The sequence below is a fragment of the Anthonomus grandis genome, chromosome 1 (assembly GCF_022605725.1).
Source record: "Anthonomus grandis grandis chromosome 1, icAntGran1.3, whole genome shotgun sequence".
NCBI classification, from domain to species: domain Eukaryota; kingdom Metazoa; phylum Arthropoda; class Insecta; order Coleoptera; family Curculionidae; genus Anthonomus; species Anthonomus grandis.
In genome coordinates, this window is record NC_065546.1 from 10,200,580 (window position 1) to 10,215,134 (window position 14,555).

The 14,555-nt window shown below is 37.5% G+C and overlaps 1 protein-coding gene and 1 long non-coding RNA gene across 11 annotated transcripts in view; one reads left to right on the forward strand and one right to left on the reverse strand.

Annotated features, from left to right (window-relative positions):
- The window catches only part of LOC126744524 (tyrosine-protein phosphatase Lar), a 1,889,525-nt gene that overhangs the window by 739,040 nt on the left and 1,135,930 nt on the right, over nt 1-14,555 (forward strand). The gene's annotated exons all lie outside the window — the stretch shown is intronic.
- Nucleotides 7,782-12,365, reverse strand: LOC126744647 (uncharacterized). Of its 4 annotated transcripts, none has more exons than XR_007663263.1 (3): nt 11,154-12,365; nt 10,631-10,787; nt 7,782-8,434 (listed from the first exon to the last, which is right to left on the reverse strand). It is a non-coding gene; the product is annotated as an uncharacterized LOC126744647 (long non-coding RNA). The 4 variants fall into 4 exon arrangements; XR_007663265.1 differs by lacking the exon at nt 7,782-8,434 and adding an exon at nt 8,712-8,800; XR_007663264.1 differs by lacking the exon at nt 7,782-8,434 and adding an exon at nt 9,434-9,532.

Below are 14,555 nucleotides of genomic sequence, written 5' to 3' on the forward strand. Positions count from 1 at the left end.
CAAAGTTTGTGATTTTTGTAAAATCTAAATTAGTAAAATGCCTTTTACGCATATTAAAAAATGTGATATGTTAGAATGTATGTCGAAAAAATAGTGACAGAGCGCTAGAAGGGTACCGCCAGAGATTCCAGACTCGTAACTTGCCAAACTGTAGATACTTTTTAATTCTCTACAGAAAATTTAGAAGTAACGAAAACGTGTTTAAAAGAACTAGAAGAAGGAACCAATTTATAGTAAGCGAGGATGTTGAAATTTCTATTTTGGCATATTTTGAAGCTCATATGGAAAACTCAACTAGAGATTTAGCAAGAGCTTACGGTGTGAGCTTAGTAACAATTTGGCGGGTCTTAAGGAAGCACAAATTTGTGCCATATAAGTATCGACCAGTACAGCCCTACAAATCTCCAGGCAAAGATGGAATTTTCCCAGCTCTGCTACAAAGAGGCTATGAGATACTAAAAGTACACCTACAAAAAATCTTTAAAGCCAGCCTCATTTTAGGACACGTACCACTAGCTTGGAGAGAGGCTAATGTAATATTCATACCAAAAACGGGGCGTCGTCCTGAAAACGAAGCAAAATCATATCGCCCGATTAGTCTAACCTCCTTTCTTCTAAAAACAATGGAGAAAGCAATCGACCAATACATAAGAAGCGTAACTCTTTCTAGAACACCGCTCCACCCTAGACAATTTACCTACCAAGCAGGCAAATCTACAATAAGTGCACTGCACTGCCTCGTAAGAGACATAGAAAGGTCAAACGACTGCAAAGAAATTGTTCTTACTGCATTCATTGACATAGAGGGAGCATTCGACAATACCTCACACCTGTCCATAACAAAAGCCTTGCAAGACTGGGGGGTGGAGGCCCCCATCGTAAAGTGGACAGGATCAATGCTCAAGCACCGCTCCGAGCGACAGCAACAGTAACCACAGTAAAAGGATGTCCCCAAGGAGGGGTTCTGTCACCTCTACTGTGGACATTAGTAGTAAACAAAATTCTTAACATATTAAGTAGATCCGGATTCACAGTTCTAGGCTACGCAGATGACCTGGTAGTAATAGTTAGGGGCAAGCACGAGGGCTTAATATCGAATCGAATGCAAAGTGCCCTAAATACTATACAAAACTGGGGCGAAACTGAAGGATTATCTTTAAATCCTAGAAAAACAATTTTAGTGCCGTTTACCAGAAGAAGGAAGCTAGAACTCAGAGCACCTATATTAAACGGAACTCTAAATGTTCTAACGAGGTGAAATACCTGGGGTTTACCTTGGACCACAAACTAACTTGGAACAATCATCTAGACAAGACCATTTCCAAAGCCATAGTGGCAATCTGGACATGCCGCAAACTCGTTGGCAAGACATGGGGGCTAAAACCGAAAATGGTATACTGGATCTACCAAACAGTCATTAAGCCCATCATCACATACGCTTCGCTGGTATGGTGGCCGAAGACCGAACAAACAACCGCACAGACCAAATTAAACAAAGTCCAAAGGCTAATATGTCTAGGAATAACCGGGGCAATGTCTACTTGTCCTACCACAGCCTTAGAGACACTGCTAAACATGCCTCCACTTCACATAAGCGTGAAAAAAGAGGCAATTAACAGTGCTCACAGGCTTCTCCAAACCGGCAAATTCAAGCCTGGGGATTTAAGTGGTCACCTGCGCATCCTCGAAGAAATTAAACTGGAAAATGCCAGCAAACCACGTGACCACATAACGGCCATGCTCGATCTAGAAATTCCATTCGCAGTGATCATAGATGATCGCCAATCATGGGAGAAAAAAGAAGTACCAAAAGCCGACAATGCATCGCTATGGTACACAGACGGTTTCAAACTAACAGAAGGAGCAGGACTGGGCGTGTCAGGCCCTAACATTAAGATCTCAAAGTCACTGGGCAAATACCTTAACATCTTTCAAGCTGAAGTGCTTGCCATAGACATATGTGCAGAAGAGTGCATCAACCAAGGCCTCCAAAGAAAACACATATTTATACTATCAGACAGCCAAGCTGCTGTAAAGGCCCTGAAAGCTTTTAAATGTGATTCAAAGCTAGTCTGGGAGTGCAAACAAACCCTAAAGCGTCTTAAAACAAAGAATCAAGTAACACTAATGTGGCTACCTGGCCACCGGGGTATAGAGGGGAACGAAGAAGCCGATCGCCTTGCAAAAAAAGGGGCTCAAACACCATACTATGGTCCAGAGCCATACTGTGGTTTAATGAAGACCCACATCACCGAAGACCTAAACAGGTGGGAAAAAGAACAATTGCTGTCGCACTGGAGAAGAGCACCAGGACTAAGACAGGCAAAAAAGTTTATAACCACTTCTAGAAAAAGAGCTGAACAGCTCCTAGACATGAACAGATCAGACATCAGAACAGCAGTCGGACTCCTAACCGGTCATTGCCCAGTGAAATATCACCTAAAGGCAATAGGTATAACAGAGGACGACCAATGTAGATTCTGCAGCAATGCCACAGAAACAGCAGAACACCTGCTCTGTGAATGCCCGACCCAACTCTGCAAGAGGCTCAAGTACCTGGAAGGGGTACAACCAACACCTCAAGAAGTGGGACAACTACCTCCCAAAAATATAGCTTTGTACGGCAGAAGTCTAAGACTTTTTGAGACAAACTAAGACAAGTAGAGTTATGCACAAAATATCTCACAGGTAGCAGTGCTGAGCGGCGGATCAGCCGAAACGACTCCCTTCTCAATCTACAATCGACCAGTACAAACATTGCTGCCTGGCGATAACGAAAGAAGACTTGCTTTTTGCAACTGGTTATGTAATGCATATGAAGCTAATGATAATATTTTAAATCGTATAATTTGGAGCGACGAAGCTAATTTTTCAAACAAAGGTATGTTTAACCGTAAAAATGTACACTATTGGTCCTAAGAAAATCTTTTTCTTACTGATCCCAGAAATCCTCAAAATCAATTTAGTATAAACGTTTGGTGCGGCTTAATAGGAAGCCAAGTAATAGGACTTGTGTTTTATGATGGCACTTTGACTGGAAGGAGATATGTTGATCTCATATTATCTGGAGCGCTGTAAGATTGTTTGGATAATGTTAACTTGGAGAGACGGCAACAAATCTATTTTCAATAGGATAGAGCACGTCCCCATCAACTAAATAATGTAAGAATATTACTTAATAGACTGTTTGACGATAAATGGATTGCGACACGTGGCCCGACTCGTTGGCCACCTAGGTCACCAGACGTAACTTCTCTAGATTTTTATTTTTGGGGTTTCATAAAACATGAAGTGTATAAAAAAATACAGAACCGTTGATGAACTTCAACACATATTAGGCAAATAATTGGATCAATAGATAGAAAATCAATCTTAAAAGTTGCAAGACGTGTGCTTAAGTGTGCTCAGAAATGTATTGAATACGATGGCGATGTTTTTGCTCATTTATTGTAAATTAGTAGTTTTACTTGATGTTATTTATTTCAAAGCCAACTTGCCTAAATTTGACAAAATTATTAATATCGCTATAACTTCGTTATTTTTAGGTTAAGGCTATTAGTGTAAATAAACTTTTTTATTAAGAAAATTATTATCTTTTGATTTATGTAAAAATATACAGGGGATTCCGTTTAACAAAAGTACATTTTTCACATTTTCTCGAAAATGCGATGTTCAATTTTTTTTCTGTTTTCAACATTTTAATCAACAGGAAAAATCCTACTAGTTTACTAATTTAACCGACCCTGTATCTTAAATATTAACAAAGATACCAATAGTGCCGACTTAATCGGAGGCACCCTCTATATCGTCTAAAGATAAATTATTTGTATTATTCTCATATATATTTAAAAGTTTTACAAACTGAAACATGACTGTAGCTTTTTCTACATTTGGTTTCATGTTCTCGCTATGATTGTCATGGATTGTCATATAAGCATATTTTTTGAAGTAATAACAAACATATTTAAAATCTATGAGTAGGTTAAGTATGTATGACCTATAGTAAGCATTTTCGAAATGGTATGTTCTCTTTTGGAGGGTTATGAAAAGTGAAATGCATTTTTAAAATATGGTTTCGTTTCATATAATGTTTTGCTATTTCTTAGTAAATTTTAGTTTTTCTTTGATCCAGATTATCATTTTGCACCTTTTTATACACAAAAATTTTACACCTAATCGGTGATACAGCGCTAGTTACAATTGGTATCTGAGTTTATTTTGTTTTTTCGAATATTTATTTAATTAAATACCACGAAATCCACCAATCTGTGTTAAGTGAAAGAAAAATAAGGATGTTGAAATGTGAAAAATAATTTTACATTGAAAAAAAATACTTCAAAAAAATTAAATAAATATGCTTTGATCGTTTACATTTTTTTAATACGCTTAGTTAGTGCATCATTCATGCCGATGTCTAGCCAATTCTCAGAATTAGAGCCTCTATCATCATCTCTTATTTTACTGTCAAATGCCTGATTGATTCTGACAACCAACTCTTCTCCCGTTCTTATCTTTTTACCAAGGAAAGTTTTCGTCTTGGGAAAGTAGTCGTTTAAGCAATTTCTGACAGCCAAAAAATCCAATGCTGGACAACCGTCTTGTTGGATGATTATTTGCCTTTTAGATTTTAAGAGTACCGCTTCCACTAAATAGTAATTCACTAGAAGTGAGGATATCATTTTGTAGGAAGTTTAAATAGCACCATCTCCATCTTTATCCTCAAAATAATGTAGAGAAATATTTTCTAATATCTCAGTTAAAACTTTTGCATCACCTTTTCTTTATACGAAGAATTTTCTTAGTGTTCGCAATTTTTTTGTGAGGCAAGTTTAAGAGAGTTGCATTTACGAGTTCACTTAAAAAGATGCTTCGACAAGTCGTAAGTGACCGTGCAAGAATATGACCTTACTTGTATAATGACTTTACTTGAAGAAGGCCATTCTTAAGAGTTTGTGGCTAATCGAGTTAGGGTTTGGCAAAGTGATGTGTCTTGAACTTGAGGTCGGTATCTCCAGAAGAATTCTCCTTATGATGTACCGAGAAGGGGTAGAAGGCGTAAACTAATGAACAACAGAACCGTTATATTTACTTAAACACCCAAAGAAACGCTACTATGGCAATAGCACTCCAGCACTCCAAAGAGATATGTATGATTCTTTGGAAGTATCGGTCTTTACATTGCAGATTCAAATACTAGCAACAGGTTTGAGGTGTCGCCGATTTTTAAGAATACAACAAGAGCTGCCCAGCTTGCTCATAATTTTAAGTATCAGAATTTATTTACTTTTAATGCACAATGACTTGATGTGACAATTACATGAGGCATAGCCCTTACGTCAGACTATAGCGAGGAGGTATTGATGAGGCTTTCATTATTATCGATTACAACGCTCGACAGCGCATCAGAGCTGTAAATGAGTATCTGGAATCCAAAGGTATCAATCGTTTGAACTGGCCCGTACTATGGCCAGACATCATAATAAACCACTATTGTTTTGGATAAACAAATAATTTAGCCACTATTGTTTTGTATCAATATTTCAATATATATAGGTACCGGTATAGAGAGAGGGTAGTCTTGGCCGACTAGTAAAATAACAAATTTAAAAAAAAAATTTTTTTATCAATATTCTTAAGGTATTGGTCCTGATAAGGGCTATTGTTAAAATAAAATGCTTTTTTTAAGTTACCACCAAGCTTACGAAAATTTTTATTTTCTTCTTCAGGACTACAAATTTATAGAAAAAATAATATATATTTATTTTTGTAGGTTTGTTTGTACAATGGAAATTCGTTATAAGTATACTTAATATTATACATTTAATTATGAAAGCCTACTATGAGACCACATCTTTGTTGGCTTATTTAGAAAAAATACTACATTTTATTTGATTTTTTTAGTTTTTAAAAAAAATTAATTTAAACCGAAGCAGAGCTGAACTGACTGCGTGTCTATTGTTGGCGAAATGTGACATGAAACGCTATAAAAAATTTAAAAATTATCATGGCATATGGGAGACCGTTTTTTAATTTAATAGTATCTGTTTTTACTTTATGCTATTGAATATTATTTGATATACTGAGTGTCTCTAATTAATGACTATGTTATTAAAACAATTAATAAAGATTGCTATTGTATTCTTTTAAAATTTCAGTCTCCAATTAGTGACCTTTCACGAAAATAGAAAACCAAGAAAAACTATCAAAAAAAATTCCCTTATGTAGTAAACCTCACTATGTTAACACTATTATTAATTATTAAATCTATTTTAGTATTCAAAAAATTACAATAATTAAACTTTAAAAAAAAAAAATGTGTGATTTGAATATAGTTTTGTTTAGGTACCATTTTTAAATTAACAATTTAGGCATTTTATTAGTAGATCGCTAGATATATATATATATATCTAGCGATCTATATATATATATATATATATATATATATATATATATATATACTACCTATATATATATATATATATATATAATTTGATTAATATTTGATTAATTTGGTAGTATTTATTTACGGTATGCGGACCTAGTTCAATTGAAGTAAATTTAAAAATATTTGAATACGTTTAATAATTTCTTTTTTGGTTTAATTCTGAAAAAGAAAAAAAAACATTTCCCTTTCTAGGTTAAAATATATAGCCTTCAACTCTAAATAATTCTGAAACATACTCAATAACACGCCATTTTTAATAGAACATTTTTAACGGGAATATTTACAGAAAAACTCATACTGATTCCAATATTTTCTGTCGCGGCACGTCTTGCTGAATTTAAATTTAAAATCCGATTGTGGGGATTGTTCTGATAATGTAAATAAAGCGGCCTATTTTCCAGGACAACATTATATAAAAAGCACAAAAAACTATTTACAAATAACAAACAAACTGGATGTGTCAACAAGCGTCGCCGAGCGGAACATAGGAAAACGCATGTAAATTTTAAGGGGGTCAATTATTGGCTTCCATGTACATTTTATAGAAAAAATGTAACATAACTTTTTAAAGAGACCAATCTGGCAAATTCTTGTGCAAAGTTTCAAAAAATTTTAATAAGCGAATCGTAATCAAAAATGGGCATCAAAAATGCCATATCTCAGCTATTAGAAGAGCTACGACCTTGCGGATGGTCTCGTTTGATTCAGAACAACAAAACTAAGACAAAACCGTTGAAATTTTCCCGATAGCTTCCATAGAAGCCGAGATATCGACCTTCAAAGTTTGGAATTTTTCATTTTTCGGGTATACCTCCCCGTATCGAATTTTTTCACCAAAAATTGATTTTTTTCGAAATCAAACTAAGTATACCAGCGGCTTATTTGGGTCACCTAGATTATGAAAACACCGGGTTATAACAGGATCCGAGCAGAACTAAGGGAATAAGAGCACTTTGAAAATCCTAAAAAAGTCGTTTTCGACGTCCGTTTTTGAGGCCAAAAATGGGCATCAAAAATGCCATATCTCAGCTATTAGAAGAGCTACGACCTTGCGGATGGTCTCGTTTGATTCAGAACAACAAAACTAAGACAAAACCGTTGAAATTTTCCCGATAGCTTCCATAGAAGCCGAGATATCGACCTTCAAAGTTTGGAATTTTTCATTTTTCGGGTATACCTCCCCGTATCGAATTTTTTCACCAAAAATTGATTTTTTTCGAAATCAAACTAAGTATACCAGCGCCTTATTTGGGTCACCTAGATTACGAAAACACCGGGTTATAACAGGATCCGAGCAGAACTAAGAGAATGAGAGCCTTTTGAAAATCGTGAAAAAGTCGTTTTCGACGTCCGTTTTTGAGGCCAAAAATGAGCATCAAAAATGCCATATCTCGGCTATCGTAAAAGCTACGACTTTGCGGATGGTCTCGTTGGATTCAGAACGACGAAACTAAGACAAAACCGTTAAAACTTTCCCGACAGCTCCCATAGAAGCCGAGATATCGACCTTCAAAGTTTGGAATTTTTCATTTTTCGCGTATACCCCTCCGTATCGAATTTTTTCACCAAAAATTGATTTTTTTCGAAATCAAACTAAGTATACCAGCGTCTTATTTGGGTCACCTAGATTACGAAAACACCGGGTTATAATAGGATCCGAGCAGAACTAAGAGAATGAGAGCACTTTGAAAATCGTGAAAAAGTCGTTTTCGACGTCCGTTTTTGAGGCCAAAAATGGGCATCAAAAATGCCATATCTCGGCTATCGTAAAAGCTACGACTTTGCGGATGGTCTCGTTGAATTCAGAACGACGAAACTAAGACAAAACCGTTGGGATTTTCCCGATAGCTCCCATAGAAGCCAAGATATCGACCTTTAAAGTTTGGAATTTTTCATTTTTCGGGTATACCCCCCCGTATCGAATTTTTTCACCAAAAATTGATTTTTTTCGAAATCAAACTAAGTATACCAGCGTCTTATTTGGGTCACCTAGATTACGAAAACACCGGGTTATAACAGGATCCGAGCAGAACTAAGGGAATGAGAGCACTTTGAAAATCCTGAAAAAGTCGTTTTCGACGTTCGTTTTTGAGACCAAAAATGGGCATCAAAAATGCCATATCTCGGCTATCGTAAAAGCTACGACTTTGCGGATGGTCTCGTTGGATTCAGAACGACGAAACTAAGACAAAACCGTTGAAATTTTCCCGATAGCTCCCATAGAAGCCGAGATATCGACCCTTAAAGTTTGGAATTTATCATTTTTCGGGTATACCCCCCCGTATCGAATTTTTTCACCAAAAATTGATTTTTTTCGAAATCAAACTAAGTATACCAGCGTCTTATTTGGGTCACCTAGATTACGAAAACACCGGGTTATAACAGGATCCGAGCAGAACTAAGGGAATGAGAGCACTTTGAAAATCCTGAAAAAGTCGTTTTCGACGTTCGTTTTTGAGACCAAAAATGGGCATCAAAAATGCCATATCTCGGCTATCGTAAAAGCTACGACTTTGCGGATGGTCTCGTTGGATTCAGAACGACGAAACTAAGACAAAACCGTTAAAACTTTCCCGACAGCTCCCATAGAAGCCGAGATATCGACCTTCAAAGTTTGGAATTTTTCATTTTTCGCGTATACCCCTCCGTATCGAATTTTTTCACCAAAAATTGATTTTTTTCGAAATCAAACTAAGTATACCAGCGTCTTATTTGGGTCACCTAGATTACGAAAACACCGGGTTATAATAGGATCCGAGCAGAACTAAGAGAATGAGAGCACTTTGAAAATCGTGAAAAAGTCGTTTTCGACGTCCGTTTTTGAGGCCAAAAATGGGCATCAAAAATGCCATATCTCGGCTATCGTAAAAGCTACGACTTTGCGGATGGTCTCGTTGAATTCAGAACGACGAAACTAAGACAAAACCGTTGGGATTTTCCCGATAGCTCCCATAGAAGCCAAGATATCGACCTTTAAAGTTTGTAATTTTTCATTTTTCGGGTATACCCCCCCGTATCGAATTTTTTCACCAAAAATTGATTTTTTTCGAAATCAAACTAAGTATACCAGCGTCTTATTTGGGTCACCTAGATTACGAAAACACCGGGTTATAACAGGATCCGAGCAGAACTAAGAGAATGAGAGCCTTTTGAAAATCGTGAAAAAGTCGTTTTCGACGTCCGTTTTTGAGGCCAAAAATGAGCATCAAAAATGCCATATCTCGGCTATCGTAAAAGCTACGACTTTGCGGATGGTCTCGTTGGATTCAGAACGACGAAACTAAGACAAAACCGTTGAAATTTTCCCGACAGCTCCCATAGAAGCCGAGATATCGACCTTCAAAGTTTGGAATTTTTCATTTTTCGCGTATACCCCTCCGTATCGAATTTTTTCACCAAAAATTGATTTTTTTCGAAATCAAACTAAGTATACCAGCGTCTTATTTGGGTCACCTAGATTACGAAAACACCGGGTTATAATAGGATCCGAGCAGAACTAAGAGAATGAGAGCACTTTGAAAATCGTGAAAAAGTCGTTTTCGACGTCCGTTTTTGAGGCCAAAAATGGGCATCAAAAATGCCATATCTCGGCTATCGTAAAAGCTACGACTTTGCGGATGGTCTCGTTGAATTCAGAACGACGAAACTAAGACAAAACCGTTGGGATTTTCCCGATAGCTCCCATAGAAGCCAAGATATCGACCTTTAAAGTTTGGAATTTTTCATTTTTCGGGTATACCCCCCCGTATCGAATTTTTTCACCAAAAATTGATTTTTTTCGAAATCAAACTAAGTATACCAGCGTCTTATTTGGGTCACCTAGATTACGAAAACACCGGGTTATAACAGGATCCGAGCAGAACTAAGGGAATGAGAGCACTTTGAAAATCCTGAAAAAGTCGTTTTCGACGTTCGTTTTTGAGACCAAAAATGGGCATCAAAAATGCCATATCTCGGCTATCGTAAAAGCTACGACTTTGCGGATGGTCTCGTTGGATTCAGAACGACGAAACTAAGACAAAACCGTTGAAATTTTCCCGATAGCTCCCATAGAAGCCGAGATATCGACCCTTAAAGTTTGGAATTTATCATTTTTCGGGTATACCCCCCCGTATCGAATTTTTTCACCAAAAATTGATTTGTTTCGAAATTAAACTAAGTATACCAGCGTCTTGCTTGGGTCACCTAGATTACGAAAACACCGGGTTATAACAGGATCCGAGCAGAACTAAGGGAATGAGAGCACTTTGAAAATCCTGAAAAAGTCGTTTTCGACGTCCGTTTTTGAGGCCAAAAATGGGCATCAAAAATGCCATATCTCAGCTATTAGAAGAGCTACGACCTTGCGGATGGTCTCGTTAGATTCAGAAAGATGAAACTAAGACACAACCGTTGAAATTTTCCCGATAGCTCCTATAGAAGCCGAGATATCGACCTTCAAAGTTTGGAATTTTTCATTTTTCGGGTATACCCCCCCGTATCGAATTTTTTCACCAAAAATTGATTTTTTTCGAAATCAAACTAAGTATACCAGCGTCTTATTTGGGTCACCTAGATTACGAAAACACCGGATTATAACAGGATCCGAGCAGAACTAAGGGAATGAGAGCACTTTGAAAATCCTGAAAAAGTCGTTTTCGACGTCCGTTTTTGAGGTCAAAAATGGGCATCAAAAATGCCATATCTCGGCTATCGTAAAAGTTACGACTTTGCGGATGGTCTCGTTGGATTCAGAACGACGAAACTAAGACAAAACCGTTGGAATTTTCCCGATAGCTCCCATAGAACCCGAGATATTGACCTTCAAAGTTTGGAATTTTTCATTTTTCGGGTATACCCCCCCGTATCGAATTTTTTCACCAAAAATTGATTTTTTTCGAAATCAAACTAAGTATACCAGCGTCTTATTTGGGTCACCTAGATTACGAAAACACCGGGTTATAACAGGATCCGAGCAGAACTAAGGGAATGAGAGCACTTTGAAAATCCTGAAAAAGTCGTTTTCGACGTCCGTTTTTGAGGCCCAAAATGGGCATCAAAAATGCCATATCTCAGCTATTAGAAGAGCTACGACCTTGCGGATCGTCTCGTTGGATTCAGAACGACGAAACTAAGACAAAACCGTTGGAATTTTCCCGATAGCTCCCATAGAACCCGAGATATTGACCTTCAAAGTTTGGAATTTTTCATTTTTCGGGTATACCCCCCCGTATCGAATTTTTTCACCAAAAATTGATTTTTTTCGAAATCAAACTAAGTATACCAGCGTCTTATTTGGGTCACCTAGATTACGAAAACACCGGGTTATAACAGGATCCGAGCAGAACTAAGGGAATGAGAGCACTTTGAAAATCCTGAAAAAGTCGTTTTCGACGTCCGTTTTTGAGGCCCAAAATGGGCATCAAAAATGCCATATCTCAGCTATTAGAAGAGCTACGACCTTGCGGATCGTCTCGTTGGATTCAGAACGACGAAACTAAGACAAAACCGTTGGAATTTTCCCGATAGCTCCCATAGAACCCGAGATATTGACCTTCAAAGTTTGGAATTTTTCATTTTTCGGGTATACCCCCCCGTATCGAATTTTTTCACCAAAAATTGATTTTTTTCGAAATCAAACTAAGTATACCAGCGTCTTATTTGGGTCACCTAGATTACGAAAACACCGGGTTATAACAGGATCCGAGCAGAACTAAGGGAATGAGAGCACTTTGAAAATCCTGAAAAAGTCGTTTTCGACGTCCGTTTTTGAGGCCAAAAATGGGCATCAAAAATGCCATATCTCAGCTATTAGAAGAGCTACGACCTTGCGGATGGTCTCGTTAGATTCAGAACGACGAAACTAAGACACAACCGTTGGAATTTTCCCGATAGCTCCCATAGAAGCCGAGATATCGACCTTCAAAGTTTGGAATTTTTCATTTTTCGGGTATACTCCCCCGTTTCGAATTTTTTCACCAAAAATTGATTTTTTTCGAAATTAAACTAAGTATACCAGCGTCTTGTTTGGGTCACCTAGATTACGAAAACACCGGGTTATAACAGGATCCGAGCAGAACTAAGGGAATGAGAGCACTTTGAAAATCCCGAAAAAGTCGTTTTCGACGTCCGTTTTTGAGGCCACAAATGGGCATCAAAAATGCCATATCTCAGCTATTAGAAGAGCTACGACCTTGCGGATGGTCTCGTTGGATTCAGAACGACGAAACTAAGACAAAACCGTTGGAATTTTCCCGATAGCTCCCATAGAACCCGAGATATTGACCTTCAAAGTTTGGAATTTTTTATTTTTCGAAATTCCCCCCCGGTATCGAATTTTTTCACCAAAAATTGATTTTTTTCGAAATCAAATTAAGTATACCAGCGTCTTATTTGGGTCACCTAGATTACGAAAACACCGGGTTATAACAGGATCCGAGCAGAACTAAGGGAATGAGAGCACTTTGAAAATCCTGAAAAAGTCGTTTTCGACGTCCGTTTTTGAGGTCAAAAATGGGCATCAAAAATGCCATATCTCGGCTATCGTAAAAGTTACGACTTTGCGGATGGTCTCGTTGGATTTAAAACGACGAAACTAAGACAAAACCGTTGGAATTTTCCCGATAGCTCCCATAGAAGCCGAGATATCGACCTTTAAAGTTTGGAATTTTTCATTTTTCGGATATACCCCCCCGTATCGAATTTTTTCACCAAAAATTGATTTTTTTCGAAATCAAATTAAGTATACCAGCGTCTTATTTGGGTCACCTAGATTACGAAAACACCGGGTTATAACAGGATCCGAGCAGAACTAAGGGAATGAGAGCACTTTGAAAATCCTGAAAAAGTCGTTTTCGACGTCCGTTTTTGAGGCCAAAAATGGGCATCAAAAATGCCATATCTCAGCTATTAGAAGAGCTACGACCTTGCGGATGGTCTCGTTAGATTCAGAACGACGAAACTAAGACAAAACCGTTGGAATTTTCCCGATAGCTCCCATAGAAGCCGAGATATCGACCTTCAAAGTTTGGAATTTTTCATTTTTCGGATATACCCCCCCGTATCGAATTTTTTCACCAAAAATTGATTTTTTTCGAAATCAAACTAAGTATACCAGCGTCTTATTTGGGTCACCTAGATTACGAAAACACCGGGTTATAACAGGATCCGAGCAGAACTAAGGGAATGAGAGCACTTTGAAAATCCTGAAAAAGTCGTTTTCGACGTCCGTTTTTGAGGTCAAAAATGGGCATCAAAAATGCCATATCTCAGCTACTAAAAGAACTACGAGCTTGCGGATGGTCTCGTTGGATTCAGAACGACGAAACTAAGACAAAACCGTTGAAATTTTCCCGATAGCTCCCATAGAAGCCGAGATATTGACCTTTAAAGTTTGGAATTTTTCATTTTTCGGGTATACCCCCCCGTATCGAATTTTTTCACTAAAAATTGATTTTTTTCGAAATCAAACTAAGTATACCAGCGTCTTATTTGGGTCACCTAGATTACGAAAACACCGGGTTATAACAGGATCCGAGCAGAACTAAGGGAATGAGAGCACATTGAAAATCCTGAAAAAGTCGTTTTCGACGTCCGTTTTTGAGGCCAAAAATGGGCATCAAAAATGCCAGTTCTAAGCTACTAGAAGAGCTACGAGCTTGCGGATGGTCTCGTTGGATTCAGAACGACGAAACTAAGACAAAACCGTTGAAATTTTCGATAGCTCCCATAGAAGCCGAGATATTGACCTTTAAAGTTTGGAATTTTTCATTTTTCGGGTATACATTTCATTTTATTTAATTTATCAGATTTTTTTTTTCGAATTCGAACTAACTATACCGTCGGATTGTTCTCATCAAGTAGATCACGAAAATATCGGGTTATAAGGGAATCCGAGCAGAACTAAGAAATCGAGTATTTTTTCGACCTCGTTTTTGAGGCCAAAAATGGGCATCAAAAATGCCATATCTCGGCTATCATGGAAGCTACGACCTTGAGGATGGTCTTGTTGGATTCAGAAGGACAAAACTATACTTACTGGTGCCCGTTTGGTTTCACCTGAACTGAAAATTTGCTAATTTTGTAATTACATTTAATATATAATTTAATAATTCAAGATTAAATAATTCTC